This window comes from Salvelinus fontinalis, chromosome 14 (assembly GCF_029448725.1).
Source record: "Salvelinus fontinalis isolate EN_2023a chromosome 14, ASM2944872v1, whole genome shotgun sequence".
Lineage (NCBI taxonomy): Eukaryota > Metazoa > Chordata > Actinopteri > Salmoniformes > Salmonidae > Salvelinus > Salvelinus fontinalis.
This window is the reverse complement of record NC_074678.1, coordinates 27,802,534-27,828,803: the sequence shown is the minus strand read 5'-3', so window position 1 is coordinate 27,828,803 and position 26,270 is coordinate 27,802,534. Positions and strand designations below refer to the sequence as shown.

At 44.5% G+C, this 26,270-nt stretch overlaps 1 protein-coding gene across 1 annotated transcript in view; it reads left to right on the top strand.

The window, feature by feature from the left end:
* Positions 1–26,270, top strand: part of LOC129810556 (xenotropic and polytropic retrovirus receptor 1 homolog) — a 99,146-nt gene that overhangs the window by 15,347 nt on the left and 57,529 nt on the right. The window lies entirely within an intron of this gene.

Sequence of the window (26,270 nt, the reverse complement as noted above, 5' to 3'; positions counted from 1 at the left end):
CTGCACCCGCTCAGACACCCCGAAAAAACAGGCTCTGCAACAAGAGGAAATTGCAGTGATCATCCAGCTACCCCTCACACGACAGAGCAGCCGCTTTGTGCTGGGTGCAGTGAGCGCCCCATCGCTGTGCAGAGCTGGAGGTCGAGGGCCCCCCCCCAGATAGCATATGATACCAAAATGTCTAGAATTTTTAGGAAATTAGTTTAAAAGTGACAAATTCTCTCATCCTCATAGCAAAATGTGTAGAATAGAAGGAAATTAGCTTTTAAATGGCATATTTTGAACCATAGCATGAGATGTGCTATAAAATAGCAAATGCTTCTCTTTGACCATGGCAAAAAGTGTAGAATTGCAGAAAACTTGCTTTAAAACTGAAATATTTTCTCATAGCCTCATGTGTAGATTAGCATTATAACATTTCACATTTTTTCACCACTGGAGGTCGATGCCCTGGGCCCCAAATGTGGTAGTCCGGCACTGCATAAAAGTCCTCAAATACATCTCTGCATTTCACAATGGTTGCATGATACATGCTCAACATCCAACGGCAGTATTTTGATTAATGCCTGAGTTGCCGTGCTGGTATTTGTTTACATGACATAATCTCACATTTCCACAATGCATAGCCTACTTACAGTACCAGTCAAAGGTTTGGACACATCTTCTCATTCCAGGGTTTTTCTTTATTCCACTATTCCAGGGTTTTTCTTTATGTTTTCTATTTTCTACATTGTAGAATAATAGTGAAGACATTAACACTGAAATAACATATGGAATCACATAGTAACCAAAAAAGTGTTAAACAAATAAAAATATATTTGACATTTGAGATTCTTCAAAGTAGCCACCCTTTTCCTTGATGACAGATTTGCACTCTTGGCATTCTCTCAACCAGCTTCATGAGGTATTCACCTGGAATGCATTTCAACTAACAGCTGTGCATTGTTGAGTTAATTTGTGGAATTACTTTCCTTCTTAACACGTTTGAGCCAATCAGTTGTGTTGTGACAAGGTAGGGGTAGTATACAGAAGATAGCCCTATTTGGTAAAATACCAAGTCCATATTATGGAAAGAACAGCTTAAATAAGCAAAGAGAAATGACAGTCCATCATTACTTTAAGACCTGAAGGTCAGTCAATATGGAAAATGTCAAGAATTTTGAATGTTTCTTGAAGTGCAGTCGCAAAAACCATCAAGAGCTATGATGAAACTGGCTCTCATGAAGACCGCCACAGGAAAGGAAGACCCAGAGTTACCTCTGCTGCAGAGGATAAGTTCATTAGAGTTACCAGCCTCAGAAATTGCAGCCCAAATAAATGCTTCTCAGACACATCTCAAGTAACAGATACATCTCAACATCACCTCTTCAGAGGAGACTGTGTGAAACAGACCTTCATGGTCGAATTGCTGCAAAGAAACCCCTTTTAAAGTACACCAATAAGAAGAAGAGACTTGCTTGGTCCAAGAAACATGAGCAATGGACATTAGATCGGTGGAAATCTGTCCTTTGGTCAAATGAGCCCAAATTAGAGATTTTTGGTTCCAACCGCCGTGTCTTTGTGAGACGCAGAGTATGTGAACGAATGATCTCCACATGTGAGGTTCAAACCGGGAAGCATGGAGGAGATGCAATGGTGTGGGGGTGCTTTGCTCTGTTGGTGATTTATTTAGAATTCAAGACACAGCATTCTGCAGCGATACGCCATCCCATCTGGTTTGCGCTTAGTGGGACTATCATTTGTTTTTCAACAGGACAATGACCCAACACACCTCCAGGCTGTGTAACGGCTTTTTGACCAAGAAGGAGAGTGATGAAGTGCTGCATCAGATGACCTGGCCTCAACAATCACCCGACCTCAACCCAATTAAGATGGTTTGGGATGAGTTGGACTGCAGTGTGAAGGAAAAGCAGCCAACAAGTTCTCAGCATATGTGGGAACTCCTTCAAGACCATTGGAAAAGCATTCCAGGTAAAGCTGGTTGAGAGCATGCCAAGAGTGTGCAAAACTGTCATCAAGGCAAAGGGTGGCTACTTTGAAGAATCTAAAATATTATATACTTTTTTGCTTTCAACATGATCCCATATGTGTTATTTCATAGTTTTGATGTCATAACTATTATTCTACAGTGTAGAAAATCGTAAAAATAAAGAAAAACCCTTGAATGAGTAGGTGTGTCCAAACTTTTGACTGGTATTGTATATCAGATGCTCTGTGTGGAAGAGGGCATGAGAACTCTCTCCAGACGTCATGGTTGAACGGTCTGCCACTGATCTGTGAACGGTGACTAGTTCTAGTTCACTGGGGAGCTGCATCTCTCTGAAGGTTGACTTCCAGGAGACTGGGCCGACAGGCCGGGCCTTTCTGCCGAGGTGTGAGGGAGACGTTATTTCCAGTCAGTGGCTCTGTATGTGCTGGACGTGTGTGAGAGTGGGGGGTCTAAAGTATCCACTGGCCTTGTTGTTTCCAGAACCACCTTTCCGGGGGAATGGGAAAGAGAGGAAGTTGGCAGGTGCGGCTGATAGGGTTGGAGATTGATTCAGCAGAATAAAGACCTGAACAGGGCTGGAACAAGCACAGGAAACAGAAGCAGAACTGAGAGTCCTCAATGGTCAGCTGGCTGGAACCCACCCTCACTGTGTCCAAAGTTGGAGGTTGAGAAATTGAAGGGGTGGTGGGTTTTTGCTACATGACTCCGAAAGAAGACTGACTCACCACTCATGAAGCATGGAATGAGCTGACAAATACCTCACTGTCAGACTGTTTATAGTCTCTAGTACAGAGGTCTGTAGTTGCTTCATGATGAGAGGAAAACAGCCTAGTGAGCCGCCGTTGACAGTACCATTAATCACATTGCCAAACTTTCACCATCATATTTCAGCCAACGATGGCATGTGAAGCCTAAATGAAAGAGTTGTCTGTGTGTCTAGATTGGCATTAACGTATGTGAGCTGTCTTTCCTTAAACACCATTCTCCCGAGGGTGTCAGGTTGGCCTTATCCCCAACATGGCTGATGAATCACGTCCTGTCTGTCCTCTGTCAGAGCTGCCATACACAGGTCACTCACTCACTCCTCCATCTCTGGGACAATCCTACCCCTCCTTTAAATTCCAGTGAAGGGTAAATGGATGGAAAAACAGATGGATAGGAGGGGGAATACATGGGGGACCAAATAACTGTACAGGAGCACACAGTGAAGGTTATTGAGACAGCACTGTAGCACCAGTCACTTTTTACTTTTCATATGAGGAACAAGATTAACAGGAGTCGCATTAAATACAAGCTTAGCATAGCCTCCTCACACAAACCCTGTGTCAAATCTGTTTGAGTTAAAAAAGTTATGATTTTATTAAATCACCCCTCAACGAAAGAATAATTACGTGAATCTGATTTCTGAGATGTTGTTTTTCTCTCTCGGCAGCGAGACCTTCCGAGTCTGAGTGAGATTTGGTATTCTGAGAGAGTACTAGTGCCTCCGGGAGACAGTTTACTGGGTTATTACCACCCCCTCTAGCTGACCCGCTACCTGATATAGCCTAGTTGTAGTAGAGATTTGACATGGAGAAGTACAACACTTCAAAGCCTCTGTCAGGGCCTTCTCTTACTGCAGGCTTCTGTCAAATACTTCAGAAGTGCATGTTACTCCAGCAAACAAGGATATGGCCAGCTGTAGTCCCGCAGGACTTGAGATTCGTGCTATGTTTTATACATAACCTACCTCAATGACTGAAGAAGGTTTCTCCTATGTGTATGATCAGCACTCTGAATAAGACATGGAAGCCTAAAGAGATATGAAGTTCAGCTCCACGAGTTCCACAAAGAGTCTGTCAACAAGTGCCCCAAGACATTGATGGGCAGCGGCAGGGGCAGATGCAGGGCACAGTGTGTGTGTCCATTGTTTTCAACACCGTAGGCTTTCCTGTGGTCAGGCTGAGAGCATTCTTTGGATGGTTTGAATGTGAGAGCCATTTTAGATGGAGATTAATATCTTAAACTTTACCAGAGACACAATCCCTCAGCTCTGACTCAATACTGATTGCCCACACAATACAACCTGTTGCATTGGCGTTGATTTTTATACCAGACTGATGAGGAAAGTCATGTTTTGATGTTGACAAATGCCTTGTTCAGCGCTCCCTACCTGACTGTGATGAATGTTCAGTAATTAAGAAAGCTTGTTCTAGTTACATGCAGCACCAGAGTGGCTGTAGTGTCTCGTATAGCGTTTAACCTCTTGTGAGATCCTTTGTTATTGCTTCATAGTTTTAATTAAAACAGCATTTGCACTGCAGCTTAGACCAGGAGAACGCACTGAGGAGCAGCTGGCTTGAGTTCAGGCTCCTCTGCTCCTCTCTCTCCCTCCAGTGAGATTGAATTAGATAATGTCCAATTCAATTAGCCTGCCGATTATGAGATTTGAGAACAATAACTGCAGATAAACACAGCAATGGGAGGAATTAGTGTGCCCCCGGAACTATTTCTCAGTAATGTTACATGCCATAGTGGCATAGTCATAGGCAGTGTTACATGGGTGATCCAGGATGATTCACATGGGGAAGGGCTCTCCCACCTCCCAGCAGCTTGACCGAGGTGGAGGGGGAATGTGAAGGAAGTGTTGTGCTATTGACTGCTCACAGGAAGACACCAGAAATATGATTTCCCACGGACAACACATACATTGGGTTAGTTAGCCAAGGTCTTGGGTATCACAAACTGGCAATAAAATGTTTTATAGTCTCTCTAGGCTGCTCTATAATACATAGCTTGGAGGACTGAAAGCCTTGTGTTTTTATTGCATAATGAAACTGCAGATTGAATGAATGAGGGGAGTCTTTGTGTGTTCCCCTGAGTACTTTACCTTCCTTGTTGAGGTTTGATGCCCCTGTGTCGGTGTTGTTCTGTGGTATTAGTGTATGGAGCAGATGCAGTTTGACTGGAAAAGGATAAAGCACCATAATAAACCAGTCCTTCCTTGCTCTCACCACTGTTTTAAAAAATGTAAAAATAAAATTACACTTTTTTCTCCCCAATTTCATGGTATCCAATTGGTAGTCCCATCGCTGCAACTCCCGTACGGACTCGGGAGAGGTGAAGGTTGAGAGCCATGCGTCCTCCGAAACACAACCCAACCAAGCTGCACTGCATCTTGACACAATGCCCACTTAACCCAGAAGCCAGCCTAACCAATATGTCGGAGGAAAAACCGTACACCTGGCGACCGTGTCAGCGTGCATTGCGCCCGGCCCGCCACAGGTTAGTGCGCGATGGGACAAGAGCATCCCTGCCGGCCAAACCCTCCCCAAACCCTCCGCCACCCCATGGGTCTCCCAGTTGCAGCCGGCTGCGACAGAGCCTGGACTTGAACCAGGATCTCTAGTGGCACAGCTAGCGCTGTGATGCAGTGCCTTAGACCACAGCGCCACTCGAGAGGCCCTCTCACCACTGTTTCTGACCCAGCTCTCAGTGCAGCCTGATTACACTGTTATTGCAATGAAATATGAGACAGTTCATACCTTGATTACACAGCTAGCATATGTTTTCTGTATGGAATACAATACGTTATCCAATGTAAGTTTACACTCTACTGCTAGATATTGCCTCAGCCAGCCATCTTCACCCCTCCTCTCTTCACGCCATGGCGATGGAGGTTTTTCCTGTGTATCTCCAACAATAGCAGAACAGCAATTGTGACTCGACTTCAGTCCTCAGGTGCAATACCAGCAGCTAGGCTCCAGCACACTTCAGGCAACTCAGTCAACAAAGACCAAAGCGCCCACCAATCAGATTATTATGTCGGAAGCTGATCTGGAGGGAGACAATTTTAGAAGTTTTCTTGATTTTTGCTGGTTGTAAAATTGGTGAGATAGTGACGTGTGAGTATATCACGGTTGCAGCCCCAGACAGACTCCCCTGTCTGCGTTGGTGGAGGTCCACAGAGTGGAGCAGAAAGCAGTGCTGTTATCAGAGAGGAGAGGGGGACAAGCTTGTTGCCTGCTGAGAGAGTAGGTACTAGCAATTAGCCTGCCTGCCTTTCTCTGATCAAAGACCACGGAACAGCACTACACTCACTCACTATCATCCTCAATATTGCAGCCTTTTGTTCTCACACCTCAACTGGACACATTAATATTGCACTTCAAAGCCACCTTCATTGAATGAATTAAGGAAAATAAACATGGTAGTAAAAACCTCAATGCTGCCATTCCCCTTTTAGTGCCAATGAATTTCATATGAGGAGGAATATTAATGTGATAAGTACGTAATCCACTTGATGAAAGCGCTAACATCAATCACACTCCCAGATACCACAGATACCTCCACCTTTCATGATGCTTTCCACTCGCAACTCTCCGCTGTCTATAATGGGCGGCCTCCATTTTGTCTGTTGCTGTTGGTTGCTGATGGACATGGCTGGCTATTTGAAGCCTGGTGGTGGTATTGTGGTTTTTGTGATTGCGATTCCACTCACGGGTGCCTAGGTACAGCAGCTGTTATTACAGTGGACCCAGCTATAGGAGAGGCCCCTGTGTGGCTCTAGAGCAGGAGTTCTCCCCAGTAGCCCAAGGACACAGCCCTGTACATTCAGTGGGCCAGTAGCCTAGCAGCCAGGGTCTCCCACCAGCCTGCATTATTGATGGGCTGTCTTACAAGCTGCCGCTCCGATTTGGATCAAAATGCTAATTGCTCAGTGTTTGTGGGTTTATTCCTCCTCAGCAGCGCCAACTGCCTGCTACCACCTGTATCTCAGTCTTCTGGCTGTGCATCGGTAGACAAAGCCTTGCATGTTCCAGCTTTTACAGTAGGAGGAGAGGAGGAAGAAGCCCAGGGGCATTTTTCTAGTGGGGATTGTTAAAGATATCAAGGAGTTGGGGGTAGTTTACTAGGATAGTAAACATTCTGGTTGATGCTCCAGAGAGGGAGATGGGAGGGTCAATAAAGAGCTGAGAGGGAACTCAAGGTCATAGATTAATCGAAGCAGGGTAATGAACATGAAAAAGCAGGGGACTAATTGGATGAAGAGTGGGGAGATGCTGCTCCCTCGCTCCCTCTCCTCCTTCTTTATCAGATGGAAGGATGGCCAGAGAGAGAGAGAGAGAGAGGGGGACTTAAAGCAGCAGACAGACCAGAGGGTCCCATGGCTCATCTCCAATGCATGCTCTCCTCCGCATTATCTCTGCAGCTATAGTGCACAATGCGAGAGAAGAGAAAAAAACCATGATAGATGAAAGTCTTTCCATCTATTATTCATCTGTGAATTAGATCTCGCATGAATGGTGAGAGGGGAAGTGGGGTGGGGTGGTGTGGGGGGAGGGGTGAACAGGAGGTTATTGGAGCTCGCAGGAGTCAAGGTCTTTCCGGAGAACTGGCACTTATTCTTTTAAGGTATTTGAGCAGTATGATGAGGGCTGTAATCAGTGTTTTATCCCTATCTCGCTTACAAAAAGGAAGCATGGAGGGGGACGTCCTTATGAAGACCAACATGTGCCAGCGGGCTGTGTGTTGGCACTAATCATGGTATCATATGGATGGTCTGATAGCCAACAGACTGACTGAGATGAGAATGAGTTGAGGGTGTTGTTATTTGCTCAGGTCTCAGGAGTCAGAGAGTTTATTCAGGATTAAAATGCTTTCAGACATTGTCTCTGCTCTGTCGACTTGGTTCTGTTTACCGTGACAGCCAGGTTACTGTAGCAGCTTTAATCAGGGCACAGGCCTAATCAGAAGCTCGTATGGCTGCCACCAGTCATGTTATGTCAAACTTTCTTTTCTTTTTTTTAACCTTTTTCTTGCATTCATGGACATGATCAGTCTTGCATGGGTTGTGACATATTGATTTGTTTTAGCTTTGTGTACTGTTTTCCTCTTTTTTCAAGAAGTATTCTGAAAAAATAATCTATTGAATTATTGAGTAGTATTCAGTCCATGTCTATTAAGAGTATATAACTAAATGATTGAGATAACATATAACTATTGAAACAGGTTGGTTTGTGATGCCTACATTCACTGAGAGCACAGTATGGCATGAGTGTGGAGAGCAAAAAGCAACAGTCTGAGAAAAATAGAGACATACTATGCCCTTGTCTGTAGTCTGTGTGTTTATCGCCTCTCTCACACACTCTCACACATATAGAGTGCACAAACACCCAGGCGTTGGCTGTAGTGGGCGGGGCTGAACCATGGGTGGTGGCAGCAGTACCATATGTTCAAGTCTTTTTATTTGTGTTGATGCAGATCAAATGTGTTGATGCAGATCATCATTCATTACATGCTCTTCTAATCTTTCAGGTAAACAATGTATCTTCCAAAGCTGCTGAGCTGGGGAAATGAGAAACTGTTCCTGATCTAGAAGTACAATTAGACTAATTGTGTAACGATGTTCAACTCACACATAGCGATTTCTCAAATGTCAATTCTTAATCATGTTTTTTCCACTATTGACTTCTAAACACACAATACGAAGCATTGTGTCCCAGTGTGTGTTTGTGTTGTGTATGCGCACACGTGCTAGCAGTGTGTAGGAGAGACAGTGTCCTTCAGTGCTCCACTCTGTCCATTGTCCCTCTGCAGAGATGGCTGGAGACTGTTAGCTGTTTGGCTGCGGGTATCCTCCTGGGTAACCTGCTGTCTGGTGGCTGTTATCCTCCTGGGTAACCTGCTGTCTGGTGGCTGTTATCCTCCTGGGTAACCTGCTGTCTGGTGGCTGTTATCCTCCTGGGTAACCTGCTGTCTGGTGGCTGTTATCCTCCTGGGTAACCTGCTGTCTGGTGGCTGTTATCCTCCTGGGTAACCTGCTGTCTGGTGGCTGTTATCCTCCTGGGTAACCTGCTGTCTGGTGGCTGTTATCCTCCTGGGTAACCTGCTGTCTGGTGGCTGTTATCCTCCTGGGTAACCTGCTGTCTGGTGGCTGTTATCCTCCTGGGTAACCTGCTGTCTGGTGGCTGTTATCCTCCTGGGTAACCTGCTGTCTGGTGGCTGTTATCCTCCTGGGTAACCTGCTGTCTGGTGGCTGTTATCCTCCTGGGTAACCTGCTGTCTGGTGGCTGTTATCCTCCTGGGTAACCTGCTGTCTGGTGGCTTTTATCCTCCTGGGTAACCTGCTGTCTGGTGGCTGTTATCCTCCTGGGTAACCTGCTGTCTGGTGGCTGTTATCCTCCTGGGTAACCTGCTGTCTGGTGGCTGTTATCCTCCTGGGTAACCTGCTGTCTGGTGGCTGTTATCCTCCTGGGTAACCTGCTGTCTGGTGGCTGTTATCCTCCTGGGTAACCTGCTGTCTGGTGGCTGCGGGTATCCTCCTGGGTAACCTGCTGTCTGGTGGCTGTTATCCTCCTGGGTAACCTGCTGTCTGGTGGCTGTTATCCTCCTGGGTAACCTGCTGTCTGGTGGCTGTTATCCTCCTGGGTAACCTGCTGTCTGGTGGCTGTTATCCTCCTGGGTAACCTGCTGTCTGGTGGCTGTTATCCTCCTGGGTAACCTGCTGTCTGGTGGCTGCGGGTATCCTCCTGGGTAACCTGCTGTCTGGTGGCTGTTATCCTCCTGGGTAACCTGCTGTCTGGTGGCTGTTATCCTCCTGGGTAACCTGCTGTCTGGTGGCTGCGGGTATCCTCCTGGGTAACCTGCTGTCTGGTGGCTATTATCCTCCTGGGTAACCTGCTGTCTGGTGGCTGTTATCCTCCTGGGTAACCTGCTGTCTGGTGGCTGTTATCCTCCTGGGTAACCTGCTGTCTGGTGGCTGTTGCTGGAGGTCTGTGTTGGCCCCTCCCTCCCTCTAGATCCCACTGTCTCTCCCACTGACTCTTTAATCTATATTGTAATTCTCACCAGAGGGGAGCAGGTGATGACAGGAAGACAGAAAATAGCTCTGAAATGCTCTGACTAGGTATGGTAAAAGCTTGTGCCACTGCTATTGACAGATACATTTTAGGCCCATACAGTTGCAGGTCTAGTTGCGCTATTTTACTCGGCAGTTAAAGATGAATCTATTTTGAGTGGGCAGTAGGAAATAGGATATTTTTTGCAGAATGTATCCAAGTGGCGTGTTGGTTTAAATTGAGTCCCTTCCCATGGGGTCAGTATGAGTGAGAGGGAGAGAAAGAGAGGGAGAGACGGAGAGAGAAGATGGCCGTTCCTGCATTGAGCTGGAGCTCCCCATGCTCAGTTGTGCCCGTGGGCTAAAGTGGCAGAGGAGAGACTGGTGACATTGACAGTGATTGTAAGATAGTAAAGCAGTGAGCTAGAGTCTTGGGGATGGCCTCTTATCTCCTCTGTTAAATGCTCTCATTACAAGGATGAACAAATGTGTACATAAATGACAACATGTCACAGAGAATAGATACTGTATTTGACCATATCTATCTTATTTGAGTGCAGAGGGTCAAGACGTTAAGGCAATAATGTGATTTTTATTATTATAGTAGTGAATCAATTATTCAATGCTATTGTGTCCGGACAACTTGTTTTATTTTATATTAAATATTGAATTATTAACACTGTGTTAGATTGGAAATATGGCCTCTCCACAAATCTCGTAATTTATCCCAGTTACAGAAAGCCATTGTGAAGTTAGACATACATTGTATTTAGAGGATTGGATCATATGTGTTTATGGTTTACAGTGCTTGAATCTACAAATCATAATTTATGTAGAAAGCAAATCATTTGTGATACAACAATATTCCACATAGAGATTAATATGTTCATTTGCAGTAAATAAATACTGTTGTGATAAATGTGGATAGAGCAGTAATCCTGAAATAGGCTGTATTATTATGTCATTTTCAAAGAAACACGTTTTGGATATTTATCGGGTGTAGCAGGAGAACTGAAATTACTTTAAATATGGCTTCAAATGACCAACAAAGTTTTCCTTTAATATATCCTCTTTTTCCTAACATATTCATAATATTCTCTTTGTGGAGACTCGAGCAATGGACCAGCATTTCTTTCATTAATCTTTGACCAGCTTGCTTAGCCCTAGAGACTTCCATTAGGCTTCAAAACACTGGACTGCCACATACACACTCTCACACACGCAGACACTCTAACACTCAAACATACGCACTCTGGCAGGCCCGCTATACACACTGTTACAGTTTCTAGCGCCTCTGTTGTGCAGCTGTTGGAAAATCGTCCCAAATTTCTGTCGTTGAGCTAGTAGTTCTATGTCAAGAATGTGAGCGTTTCTAATTCGTAACACTTCATTTTACCCATCGCCATCATATGGTGGCCTCGGGAAATATGCATATTTCATGTCATCCGCAGCTTGTGGATAATATATTCGTGATGAGTGTTAATAATAACCAATTACCGTTGTACAGTGAGTCTAATCCTGCGTCAGAGTTTTCACACCACATGTGGTACCATGTAGCCTGTGTCTCTCTCTCTGCCCTGGGGACGGACTGGAACTGGGACTGGGTGGCGCCAGGAGGCACAGAGAGAGTAAAGCACCAAGCCACCAGTGGAGAAGGGACCTAATGTACTTACTCTGATTGAGTAGACTCACCCTATCCGCCCTCGTTGTTTCACCACCAAAACAAACCAGCCCACCATCTCCCAAGTGTGTTAATATGCTGAGTGGTTACTTCAGGAAATGTCCTCCACTGACAACTACCCTGCCCTATTGTTACCTTAAACTCTTCTATTGTTACCTTAAACTCTTCTATTGTTACCTTAAACTCTTCTATTGTTACCTTAAACTCTTCTATTGTTACCTTAAACTCTTCTATTGTTACCTTAAACTCTTCTATTGTGGTTCAAGAAATTACCATTTGTCTATGATTAGGATTTTTCTCTCCTCAGGCAAAATGCATGTTGTCCTGACAGTCGACATCTCATAATTAGGCTCCATATACCCAGTCGGTATACAGTTAAATTGAGCATAACAAACCTATTGTTCCCTTGGCATGAAAGTGCAGTCTGCAGTAAGAGCTCATTTTCATTTCCTCATTGGCATGTTAAAGACTTGAGATGTGTCTCTAATGCAAATATACGTGACTGTTTGTATAAGTGTTTCTTCTTAAAGACCAAGAGGGGGGAACAGAGCTAAACCTCACAGCCAAAGGTAACCATGGCACTCAGTTGGTGAGCAAAATCATTTGGACATTTTTTTCACATCCAAGGGGCCAAAAACACTCTGTTGGCTGTTGATAGCTGACAACATTTCTAGGCCATGAAAATAGATCAGATTTTCATGGCCTGGAAAAATGTAAGACCTTGTGCTACGCTTGTGATGTCCCAACAGGTTAAAGATATTGTGTTTACAAAAATGGTCCATTGACAAAGGCCTAGCCTGACTGATTTCCAGATCTGTTATTTAGCTACTGCAGCAGCTTGCGTCTGCTTTGCATAACTTCCCCTTAGATCAACACTAGCCTTTGTTTCCATTCTGGCTGCAGTTCCACCTGACAGGGAGGACCTGTACAGTGCATTACTAGTGCATTAGCGAGCTAATGAGCTTGAGCTTTCTAAAGGACAGGATCATATCAGGCTTCAATTAACAGCGTCAGCCACACTGACCCATTTTTAGCTGACCCCCCTGACCTGGATAATCTCTCCTTTGTTTTTGTCCCACACACTTCACACCTCCCCTCTCTGTCTCTGTCTCTGTCTCTGTCTCTGTCTCTGTCTCTGTCTCTGTCTCTGTCTCTGTCTCTGTCTCTGTCTCTGTCTCTGTCTCTCTCTCTCTCTCTCTCTCTCTCTCTCTCTCTCTCTCTCTCTCTCTCTCTCTCTCTCTCTCTGTCTCTATGTCTCTCTGTCTCTCTGTCTCTCTGTCTCTGTCTCTCTCTCTCTCTGTCTCTCTCTCTATCTCTCTCTCTCTCTCTCTCTCTCTCTCTCTCTCTCTCTCTCTCTCTCTCTCTCTCTGAAACTCAATCTCCAGCTTGTTTACAGCATATGTTTAAACCTTTCTACGGTCTATTTGGACTGAGCTTAGATTAATGACATTAGAGAGCGTACTGCTCTCTTTCCTTAGAGACAAAGCCCCTCTGCCCTTGCCGAGCTCTTTGAACACAGTAGGCCACTGTCCCATGCCGCTCCACTGACAGTGTGCCACACACACACCCCCTCCGGCTCCCAAACCAGCCTTCCTCTCTCCCCCCTATCCAGGAGCCTTCCCACTGTTAGCCTAAATGCTCACCCATGGCTCTGGATTTGATTCAAATGTTTCTGGGAAGCCAGATCGATCAAGTGCCTCATGAACATTACCGTCCTAAGTAAATGCTTTGCCTGTTGGATGAAATCACTTGCAATTTAGGGTGGTTGCATTTGAAATCAAATAAAATTGTATTTGTCACATGCGCCGAATACAACATCTTACAGTGAAACCTCCTCCTCGGATTTATACAGTTCCCAAAAATAGAAAATGTTCCGGTTATTTGTGTAATCTGTTGGGACTTTGTATTGTGTACTTTGTATTGTGTACTTTGTATTGTGTACTTTGTATTGTGTACTTTGTATTGTGTACTTTGTATTGTGTACTTTGTATTGTGTACTTTGTATTGTGTACTTTGTATTGTGTACTTTGTATTGTGTACTTTGTATTGTGTACTTTGTATTGTGTACTTTGTATTGTGTGAACCATAATGCTTTATTCTTCACAATGATCAGATTATGATGAAACATGAGTCACTATAAGAGGCATGGGCAATACCTCCTGATTTAATTGAATCAGGAAATAGCAGCTAATTGAATAATTTCAAGGATTGGATTCCACATTCCCCTCCCGCTATGATGCATATCCTGTGAAGCAGTTCATTACTATGGTTAAAACGTCTTTATTAGCCGTTTATAGGTACCATTCTGAACAGGTATCAGGTGTAGCATTGCATTGGAAAGTGATTCCAAACTCAAAACAGCCTGTTATCACACAGGGGAATCTAATAACATTACATAACAGCGTAGATCAACTTTCTCCAACGGTCCATTATTTCCAGAGTTGTTCTTTTTTCATGACCCCCTGGTGAGTTGATTTCCTGTAAATAGTCCAGACACAGTTTAACCAGGCCAGATAGAGAACCAACAGCTCTCGGAGATTAGAGCGAGCAGCTAAAATAAGATTTTAAATAAATTCATCTGCACTTTCCAGTGCAACTCTCAGAATCAGCTCTCACCAGGGAGCCTAGCAGCAAGAAATACCTCCAAGACAGTCACAGTTAACATCACCGTATGTCCTTCATGTCACTTTTAGAAATTTGCTATATGGCAGTAAGTAATTCATAGCCAAGGTTTTAGCATTGTTAGTGCTCTGTCTGGATTGGGGTGAGTGCTAGAGCAGTGTGTAACAACCTTGGAGGAGTCTGTGTGCAGTGTGTAAGCCTAGACAGATGCTGTATATCCAATCCAGAGTCCTATATAGAGAGATTTGGGCCAATGCGGTTTCTGTCTGAACGTTCCGAAAGCGCCACTTTCTCCTCTATAGCCGTTGCTAAGTGATAATTGATGCCTCCGCGGTGTGCTGTTTATTTCTGATAGTTTTCAAAAACCTCTGAAGATGTCCAGTGAAAGCAGATATGCAATTTGTTGACACCACAACACAGTACAGACTTGGATACGCAATATCCCCAATGCTAATCAATGAAAACGTCTGTTAAATTGGCCGCTCTGTTTTGATCCAGCCTAGCTCATCCCATCACACACACACACACACACACACACACACACACACACACACACACACACACACACACACACACACACACACACACACACACACACACACACACACACACACACCCACCCACACACCCCCACCCACACACCCCCACCCCCCCACCCCCCCACCCCCCCCCCCCCCCCCCACACACACACACACACACACACACACACACACACACACACACACGCACACTCACACACACACACACACACACACACACACACACACACACACACACACACACACACACACTCACACTCACACTCACACTCAAAGTGACAAGGAGCAGGCATGGGAGCAATGGACTGCAACATGTATATTCCATTCCTGGTCCATCCCTTGCCTGATGTAAATTTGATTATGTTCACATTAACATTTTGTCTGATCCTTGTGGCGATGTTTGCCTTTTGTCTTGTGAGGTGTGCTCCTCTTCACTTTGATAATTGTTGCCTTGATATTTAGCACGCCATGTGGAGAAGGTACATCTATAGTAGACTAGTTTCATCATCAGTGAGAGACGTATATAGAGTTGTGATAAGAACCTGTTTCTTAGAGTCTGACCTGAGGGGGATGATGTGTGTAGGCGGTTATCTACCTTGATAGCTGAAGTCTTACTGCAATAAGAATTCACTAATAGTTACCATGACCATCCAAAAGTTAGCTGTTGCTGTCAGTGAAGATATTTGGTGTTTCATACCTATTAATTGGCTGTCATGGGACAGCTTCCTACTGTCAGCCTGTTTCACACAGAGTGCAGGGTGTGCGTGTGTGTTCGCAATTCACCTCATTATTGTCATCAAAGAGAGGCTTTACGGCGTGGTTCTTATCGAAAGGCTGCAGGCTGCAGCAGTTAGAATGCCAGACAGGTCTGAAAGGAGACCTATCTGGCATTCTGAGAGGACTAGCTGACTGACTGACTGACGAGCTGACTGACTGACTGACTAGCTGACTGACTGACTAGCTGACTGACTGACCAACTAGCTGACTGACCAACTAGCTGACTGACCGACTAGCTGACTGACTGACCGACTAGCTGACTGACTGACTGACGAGCTGACTGACTGACCGACTAGCTGACTGACTGACCGACTAGCTGACTGACTGACGAGCTGACTGACTGACTGACGAGCTGACTGACTGACTGACGAGCTGACTGACTGACTGACTAGCTGACTGACCGACCAACTAGCTGACTGACCGACTAGCTGACTGACTGACGAGCTGACTGACTGACCAACTAGCTGACTGACCGACCGACTAGCTGACTGACCGACTAGCTGACTGACTGACGAGCTGACTGACTGACTGACTAGCTGACTGACTGACTGACTAGCTGACTGACTGACTGACTAGCTGACTGACTGACTAGCTGACTGAATAGCTGACTGACTGACGAGCTGACTGACTGACGAGCTGACTGACTGACTAGCTGACTGACTGATGAGCTGACTGACTGACGAGCTGACTGACTGGCGAGCTGACTGACTGACTGACGAGCTGAGTGACTGACTGACTGACTAGCTGACTGACTGACGAGCTGACTGACTATCTGACTGACTGACGAGCTGACTGACTATCTGACTGACTGACGAGCTGACTGACTGACTGACTAGCTGACTGACTGACTAGCTGACTGACTGGCTGACTAGCTGGCTGACTGACTGACTGACTGACTGACTGATTAGCTGACTGACTGACTGACTGACTGACTGATTAGCTGACTGACTGACTGACTGACTGACTAGCTGGCTGACTGACTGACTGACTGATTAGCTGACTGACTGTAGCCTGCTGCTAACTGAGGCACTCCTGAACAAGTTCCCATCTCAATTAATTATTTGGCAAGACTTCTACTGAAAAGCCCTGCAAAATGTGAAAATGCACCATAGGTGACAATAATAATATGCCTCAACCTAACAATATGATTATTAACTCTCCCAGAGCACTGTCTCAAACACAGAAGAGCTGTAATAGTATTGTACAGTACTGTAATGGCAATTAAGAGATATATTCTAAGATCTCTGAGAACATGACCATAAAACATGTGATAACCTCAGCCTCTGGAAGGCCAGTCTTAACCCAGGTGCACTCTGTTAATGGCACGGTCATATTAGGTTAATAGACCCAGCAGCATCCTCCAGTCTCACTAAATGTGCTTACACCACATCTCCCATCCTAACAGTAGCCAAGACTTCCCTCAAGATTAATGGGTCCAACTTTGACTATTGACACAACACTTATCTGAGCGTTTATGAGCCCACTGTTGCATGGTGTCCTCGTAAAGACTTACAGCTACAGTTTATCCCTGCAGCGTCTCTATGCTTCAGCTACTGCTCTGATCCTGACAACTTAAAGGACATTTCCACCTAAAAAATATATTTTGGTATTTGTTTCATTAGTCCATTGTTGATAGTCACAAAATGTTTTGCTTGTCAGCGATCAAGTTTTCAAGATGTGTTACTGTCACAATTCAGAAATACAGCCGGTATGATGCATGATGTAAAATGCATGATACTGGCTATATTTTTCTGTTTTGAAAGTTATACATCTTGAAAACATGATTGCTGACATGCAATACATTTTAGGACTATCAACAATGGACTAATGAAACAAATACCAAAATGTAATTTTTAAGTGGAGTTTTCCTTTAACTGTCCCCTCTGCAGCTTTATGAGCATTTTCCACTGGCTGTTAATGGTTCTGAATCACAAACAACAAGCTCTAGTGTTCTGTGCTTTAAAGCACATGTTGTTGTGTGACTTCACTGTAACAGTTAGAGGAGAATGAGAGGATGAGATCCCCCATGAGGGCTTTGATTCCCCTCTACCTGAAGGATCATACACACACTCTGAAGAGAACATCACAAGGCCTGTCACTGGCGGTTATGCTAACAGATTGCCTTGACTAAACTTGTGTCTGTCACAGAGTGAGTAGGCAGTCCATGTGTGTGTGTGTGTGTGTGTGTGTGTGTGTGTGTGTGTGTGCGTGTGTGTGTGTGTGTGTGTGTGTGTGTGTGTGTGTGTGTGTGTGTGTGTGTGTGTGTGTGTGTGTGTGGGTGTGGGTGTGATGTGATGTGAGCTCCATTACTGCAGCCGTGTCCTCTATCTCTACAGTCTGTGCTGAGTTGCTATGTGTTGCCAGGTGTCTGCTGCCTGCCTTCCTGTGTTTGTTGTTCACAGTGTGTGCCTGACCGGGGGATTGGAAATGTAATAATTGGAACATGTGCCAGAACATTGAACCATAATATCACAGATTGCTTTTGACACACTTCACCAAACTTTTCAAGTCCCTTTAGACTGAAGCAGAATATTGTGATATTGTACCATGTATCCGTTAACACTGTATATACACTTTATATACAAAAGTATGTGGACACCTTCAAATTAGTGGATTCGGCTATTTCAGCCACACAGTTTGCCGACAGGTGTATAAAACCGAGCACACAGCCATGCATTCTCCATAGCCAAACATTGGCAGTAGAATGGCCTTACTGAAGAGCTCAGTGATTTTCAACGTGGCACCGTCATAGGATGCCACCTTTCCAACAAGTCAATTCGTCAAATTTCTGCCCTGCTAGAGCTGCCCTGGTCAACTGTAAGTGTTGTTATTGTGAAGTGGCAACGCCTAGGAGCAACAACATTTCAGCTGCCGACGTGGTGCTGAAGTGCGAAGCGCATAAAAATCATCTGTCCTCGGTTGCAACACTCACCACCGAGTTCCAAACTGCCTCTGGAAACAGCATCAGCACAGTAATTGTTTGTCGGGAGCTTCATGAAATGGGTTTCCATGGCCAGGCAGCCGCAAACAAGCCTAAGATCACCATGCGCAATGCCAAGTGTCAGCTGGAGTGGTGTAAAGCTCGCCACCATTGGACTTTGGAGCAGTGGAAACGCATTCTCTGGAGTGATGAATCACGCTTCACCATCTGGCAGCCTGACGGAAAAATCTGGGTTTGGCAGATGCTAGGAGAACGCTACCTGCCAGAATGTATATTTCCAACTGTAAAGTTTGATGTAGGAGGAATAATGGTCTGTGGCTGTTTTTCATAGTTTGGGCTAGACCCTTTAGTTCCAGTGAAGGGAAATCCTAACGCTACAGCATGCAATGACATTCTAGACAATTCTGTGCTTCCAACTTTGTGGCAACAGTTTGGGGAAGGCCCTTTCCTGTTTCAGCATGACAATGCCCCATTGCACAAAGTGAGGTCCATACAGAAATGGATTGTGGAGATCGGTGTGGAAGAACTTGACTGGCTTGCACAGAGCCCTGACCTCAACTCCATTAAACACCTTTGTGATGAATTGGAATTCTGACTGCGAGCCAGGCCTAATCTCCCAACATCAGTGCCCGACCTCACTAATGCTCTTGTTGTCACGTCTGTTCCCGCTCCCCCTCTCTGGCTCTCTCTGGCGACACCTGGGCGCACACCTGTCATCATCATTACGCGCATCTGCGCAATATTTGATTCACCTGGACTCCATTACTTTGTTGATTGCCCCTCAATATCTGTCTGCTCATCAGTTTGTTCCCTCTGTCAGTATTATTGTCGTTGAGTTTTTCATGTCCAGACGCTGTCCTGTCTTGTTTCTGTTTATTAATTAAATGTTCACTCCCTGTACTTGCTTCTCGTCTCCAAGCGTCTGTCCTCACACTTGTGGCAGAATGGAAGCAAGTCTCCGCAGCAATGTTCCCACATCCAGTGGAGAGCTTTCCCAGAAGAGTGGAAGTTGTTATAGCAGGAAAGGGGGGACCAACTCCATATTAATGACCATGAGTTTGGAATGAGATGTTCGACGACCAGGTGTCCACATACTTTTGGTCATGTAGTGTATTTTGATATTTCTCTCTGCACATGTAGTCCTGGCTTTTTTTCTGCAGATTTTTTATTTTTATTATTCCATCCTGAGACCTGTTGGCAGTTGAGTCCAAATTAGTAAAAAGCATGAGCTGACGCACACCCAACATTTTTTGGAGAGGTGCTGACTAACGAAGAGTAAACTGTAGAAAAAGAAAGAAAGGAAGTTGCACACTCTGTACATACTCCCAACAATTTTTATTTGATTATTATTGGTTAGGTTTACACATTAAATTGTTGGGAGCACATAAGTGTGCAAATTCCTTTCTTTTTATACAGCTGAGTTAGTTGAGTCCAAACTAAAACAAAAACTGCTTTGAGTTCCATGTGAAGTACAGAGTGTACAAAAATAAATGAATATAGCAGGTGTGGACTGGAGCCAGTTAGACAGCTAGAATAGTACTAGAGGAATGATAGCTGAATGAAGACATTCAGACACACTATAGAGTGACTTACACACACACACACACACACACACACACACACACACACACACACACACACACACACACACACACACACACACACACACACACACACACACACACACACACACACACACACACACACACACACAGAGAGCTGGCTGGCTGGCTGGCAAGCACAATGGATCCTTGAGGAATAGCAGATGTATGAATTTATGTGTGATTGGATGATGGCCGGGAGATACAGTCAGCAAAAGCGTGGTAGTCCTACACGTTGCCTGGATACAGCCGTCCCCTTATTGTGTGAGTGGCCCTGAGAATGAGTGACAGGCTAAGTGTTCTGCAGAGGTATCCATCTGATCTCTGTTCTTCCTACTCTTCTTCTCATTACTGTTTCTGTTCTATATACAATCCCCATTAATACTCCAGTAATTCTGACACACATTTACTCACTTATGTCTCTCCCATTTCATAGTTTAATCCCTAGATATATCTGCAAAGCCCTTTAACTCTGGATCTGTGCTGAATCCTGATTGTTTAATTATGATGTAGATTAACATACTGTCCGACCACCGACCACAAATGTACTCTGCTATGTTAATTTACTACAATAATTTACTGTATTATGTCAGGCGGACTGTTTGGATGTTACAGGCTGTCTGCGTGGAGGCTGTGTGTTTGGATGTTACAGGCTGTTTGAGTGGAGGCTGTGTGTTTGGATGTTACAGGCTGTCTGAGTGGAGGACTGTGTGTTTAGATGGTACAGGCTGTTTGAGTGGAGGACTGTGTGTTTGGATGTTACAGGCTGTCTGAGTGGAGGACTGTGTGTTTGGATGTTACAGGCTGTTTGAGTGGAGGACTGTGTGTTTGGATGTTACAGGCTGTCTGAGTGGAGGACTGTGTGTTTGGATGTTACAGGCTGTTTGAGTGGAGGACTGTGTGTTTGGATGTTACAGGCTGTCTGAGTGGAGGACTGTGTGTTTGGATGCTACAGGCTGTTTGAGTGGAGGCTGTGTGTTTGGATGTTACAGGCTGTCTGAGTGGAGGGCTGTGTGTGTGGGTGTGATAGTTAACAGAGTACCTGGCCTGGTGTCTATGGTTAAGTTGCTTTGTTCTAAAGTGGTCTGTTGGCAGAATGTAACCTGTTGCATTCTGTCTACTTATTTCCCCCTGACAAACCTTTGTTATTTTGCTGTAATTTTCAGGTAAGTAGGTACAGTTGAAGTTGGAAGTTTACATACACTTAGGTTGGAGTCATTAAAACTCATTTTTCAACCACTCCACAAATTTCTTGTTAACAAACTATAGTTTTGGCAAGTCGGTTAGGACATCTACTTTGTGCATGACACAAGTCATTTTTCCAACAATTGTTTACAGACAGATTATATCACTTATAATTCACGTTACTACAATTCCAGTGGGTCAGAAGTTTACATACACTATGTTGACTGTGCCTTTAAACAGCTTGGAAAATTCCAGAAAATTATGTCATGGCTTGAGAAGCTTCTGATAGGCTAATTGACATAATTTAAGTCAATTGGAGGTGTACCTGTGGATGTATTTCAAGGCCTACCTTCAAACCCAGTGCCTCTTTGCTTGACATCATGGGAAAATCAAAAGAAATTAACCAAGACCTCAGAAAAAAAATTGTAGACCTCCACAAGTCTGGTTCATCCCTGGAAGCAATTTCCAAACACCTGAAGGTACCACGTTCATCTGTACAAACAATAGTACGCAAGAATAAACACCATGGGACCACGCAGCCGTCATACCACTCAGGAAGAAGACACGTTATGTCTCCTAGACATGAACGTACTTTGGTGAGAAAAGTGCAAATCAATACCAGAACAACAGCAAAGGACCTTGTGGAGATGCTGGAGGAAACACAAGTACAAAAGTATCGATATTCACAGTTAAATGAGTCCTATATCAACCTAACCTGAAAGGCTGTTCAGCAAGGAAAAAGCCACTGCTCCGAAACCGCCATAAAAAAGCCAGACTACGGTTTGCAACTGCATATGGGGACGAAGATTGTACTTTTTTGAGAAATGTCCTCTGGTCTGATGAAACAAAATAGAACTGTTTGGCCATAATGACCATCGTTATGTTTGGAGGAAAAAGTGGGACGCTTGCAAGCTGAAGAACACCATCCCAACCCTGAAGCATGGGGGTGGCAGCATCATGTTGTGGGGGTGCTTTGCTGCAGGAGGGACTGGTGCACTTCACAAAATAGATGGCATCACGAGGAAGGAAAAGTATGTGGATATATTGAAGCAACATCTCAAGACATCAGTCAGGAAGTTAAAGCTTGGTCGCAAATGGGTCTTCCAAATGGGAAATGACCCCAAGCATACTTCCAAAGTTGTGGTAAAATCACTTAAGGACAATAAAGTCAAGGTATTGGAGTGGCCATCACAGAGCCCTGACCTCAACCCTATAGAAAATGTGTGGACAGAACTGAAAAAGCGTGTGCGAGCAAGGAGGCCTACAAACCTGACTCAGTTACACCAGCTCTGTCAGGAGGAATGGGCCAAAATTCACCCAACTTATTGTGGGAAGCTTGTGGAAGGCTACCCGAAACGTTTGACCCAAGTTAAACAATTTAAAGGCAATGCTACCAAATACTAATTGAGTGTATGTAACCTTCTGACCCACTGGGAATGTGATGAAAGAAATAAAAGCTGAAATAAATAATTCTCTACTATTATTCTGACATTTCACATTCTTAAAATAAAAAGGTGATCCTAACTGACCTAAGACAGGGAATTTTTACTAGGATTAAATGTCAGGAATTGTGAGAAACTGAATTTAAATGCATTTGGCTAAGGTGTATGCAAACTTCCGACTTCAACTGTATATACACTTGTGAAATGTGTTATCTGATTACTAAAAATAAACCTGTTTTTTGAACAATTTATTTAACATTTTTATAGTGGTTGTTTTGTCACTTATCTGACATTCCAGTGACATCATGCAGAGAGTGCAGACAGAACAATGTGGTCTCAGATTGAACACAGACATGCCAACAGGGGCAACAGGAATGGCTGGGGAAGCAATGCCATACCTAGTTCATAAAGTGCAGAGAGAAAATCTCTGGTATAGGACCTTAAGTGGTCTCTACTTAACTTCACCAGGTTGTGTTTCAAACTAGGATTCAAAAGTGGCCTGATCATTTATTCCTGCTAGTGTGTAAAGCATACTTCCCAGACGTGGATGATGTGCCTGTCCTGATATAGGGTTGCATATTCTCCAGGCCAACTCAGACGTGTGTGTGTGTGCTGTCCTGGCTGACTCAGACGTGTGTGTGTGTGCTGTCCTGGCTGACTCAGACGTGTGTGTGTGTGTGCTGTCCTGGCTGACTCAGACGTGTGTGTGTGTGCTGTCCTGGCTGACTCAGACATGTGTGTGTGTGTGTGTGTGTGTGCTGTCCTGGCTGACTCAGACGTGTGTGTGTGTGTGTGCTGTCCTGGCTGACTCAGACGTGTGTGTGTGCTGTCCTGGCTGACTCAGACGTGTCTGTGTGTTTGTGTGTGTGCTGTCCTGGCTGACTCAGACGTGTGTGTGTGTGCTGTCCTGGCTGACTCAGACATGTGTGTGTGCTGTCCTGGCCGACTCAGACGGGTGTGTGTGTGCTGTCCTGGCCGACTCAGACGTGTGTGTGTGTGCTGTCCTGGCTGACTCAGACGTGTGTGTGTGCTGTCCTGGCCGACTCAGACGTGTGTGTGTGTGCTGTCCTGGCCAACTCAGACATGTGTGTGTGTGCTGTCCTGGCTGACTCAGACGTGTGTGTGTGTGCTGTCCTGGCTGACTCAGACGTGTGTGTGTGTGTGTGTGCTGTCCTGGCTGACTCAGATGCTTAGACGGTGACTCAGTGAGAGGCTGCTTGTTAATGTGAACTTGGCCACATCTGTCATCCCGTTAAACTCTTCTGCTACTGGGGCATGCGTTGCTCAGAGGACTGTGAAAAACACACGGCGCCCTAACACTGTTCATGGCAGTCACAGATGCTCCAGAAACCCTATTTCACGCTCCTAACAATCTCTTTATCCATGTTTAGAAGCGCTCACTGGAAAATTCATGTCTCTAAATCACATGTTAACAAAAGACACTGCAATGACAATCTTCCTGTATGGCCTTTGTCTTCTCTAGTTAAATAAAGGTTACATTTAAAATAAAAAAATAAAAATGATCTATTACACTCATCCTTTCCATCTGTTTCTACCACTCTTTCTCCCTGGGACAAATAAAACACAGGAGAGAGAGAAAGAGGGGGATGGCAGGGTTCCATACGCATTCATCCTAGCCCTCTAAATCCAGAGTTGTGAAGTGAATCTCCTGCTAGGTCACTGGAATGGTCAGTGCACACTATAAATACTGACTGATGCTTTTCCAGAACTGTGGTCAAACCACACCATAAAATACCCCAAAGAACAGCTTTTTACCCTACAGGTTATCTGGATAGGTTTGGGACTGTACAGTACATTTTCCCTGACATCCAGTGCAGCCTGGTTTGTGCTAACTATGCTAAAATATGGAGGTGATTTATACTATAGATTTGCAATTACATAATGGAGATTAGTCTCTGCTGTTTTACATGGTTTTAACTTGATCATAGTGACACACCTTAATGTCTTACCGTCCCTGTTCACTTAACATGTAATATCTCTCTCCTGCTCTTTCCATCCCCTCTCCTCCCTCCCAAGGCCCATGACATGCTCTTGGTGAACCCTTGTCGCAGTTGCCGTGACAACTGCCCCCGCTCTGCAAATCTATTCACGTTTCTGTGATGGTGTGATAAGTGCTGCAATTACGTAAATTCTGCCTAGCCAAAGTGTTGTTGTAAATCACCCATCACTGTCACTATGGCTGGCTGCGTTAGGGTTTCACGTTGTGTGTGCTCTCATATTCCACATCTATCACTGTTCATCGTTATGTTATTCCTCCCCTAGCCCTCGGTCATTGCACTTTCTCTCACATCCTCTTACTGTTTTAGGAAAGTATATACAATGATTTACATTTACAGAGCCAAACTACTGCATGTCTTCTTCTGTAAATCTATCCTAGTTTCAATTGGTTTAAAAAAACAACATAATTTCTGTTCATTTAATTTGAGCTGCTGAGCTGTGTATGTCTTGGAGCTTTTCCAAGACATACTCCATGTTGTCTCTGTGGCATTTTCCCTCTTGGTTGTCTCAAGGCAGTTTAAGCTTTGTTTTGTCAGCTTGCAGTTGATATAGTTTCAGTGCATGTCTTACACTGAGCCTTTTTCTAAGTACATAATTCTCTGCTTATTCATTTATGAATTTGATTTACATATCTCTCCAGCAAAACGGTTGGTTACAGCAAAATCGTGTTAGGCTTTGTTTAGTCACGGCGTGTGTATGTGTTGCCTGTGTGAATATTCACCACCTCTTCCTCTCTCTGAACAATAACTAATGCCGTGGAGGTAGACTCTCTGGGGCTGGGTGAGTTAGCACTGAAGCTTCTCCACTCCCTTTCAATGGGACTAAGGAAGATTGAGCTTTTAGCTAGGGAGAGAAAGCTGCTCCTCTGTAATACAGATACAGGTAACTGCCAAAATCAAAGAAGCCGCTGTCTCAGGCTCTGCTCCAGAATCTCCCATAAGTGTTCAATTGGGTTGAGATCTTGTGACTGAGACACACACACACACCCTTTAAACCCCCTATACTCCTTTGAGACACCTCTTTCAAAGTCACTGAGATCTCTTCTTCTAGCCATGGTAGACAAAATAATGGGCAACTTGGCATTTTTCTACAGGACCACACCTGTGTGGAAGCACCTGCTCAATATACTTTGTGTCCCTCATTTACTCAAGTGTTTCCTTTATTTTGCCAGTTACCTGTAGCTCTCATCAACAATAATTCCGACCTGAGGCTCTGTCTGTTGAGTCTAAGACAAATACCTGGGGGAGTCTGTCTAGTCTCTTTGGTGGTGCAGGGATAACATTAAGAATATTGTTTTGCACAGGGAGCAAGGACTTAAGACCACAAAGCACATATCCCTTTAAAAGTCCGGTCACTCTGGAGATACATTTGATGGTTATGCATTTGATTTTATGGTTATTCATTTGATTTGATGGTTATTCAAATTTACAATTGGCTCATTCATCCCCCTCCTCTCCCCTGTAACTATTCCCCAGGTCGTTGCTGCAAATGAGAACGTGTTCTCAGTCAACTTACCTGGTAAAATAACGGTAAAATAAAAAAATAAATAAAATAAAATTCATTTGATTTGATGGTTATTCATTTGATGGTTATTCATTTGGGGCGGCAGCGTAGCCTAGTGGTTAGAGCGTTGGACTAGTAACCGAAAGGTTGC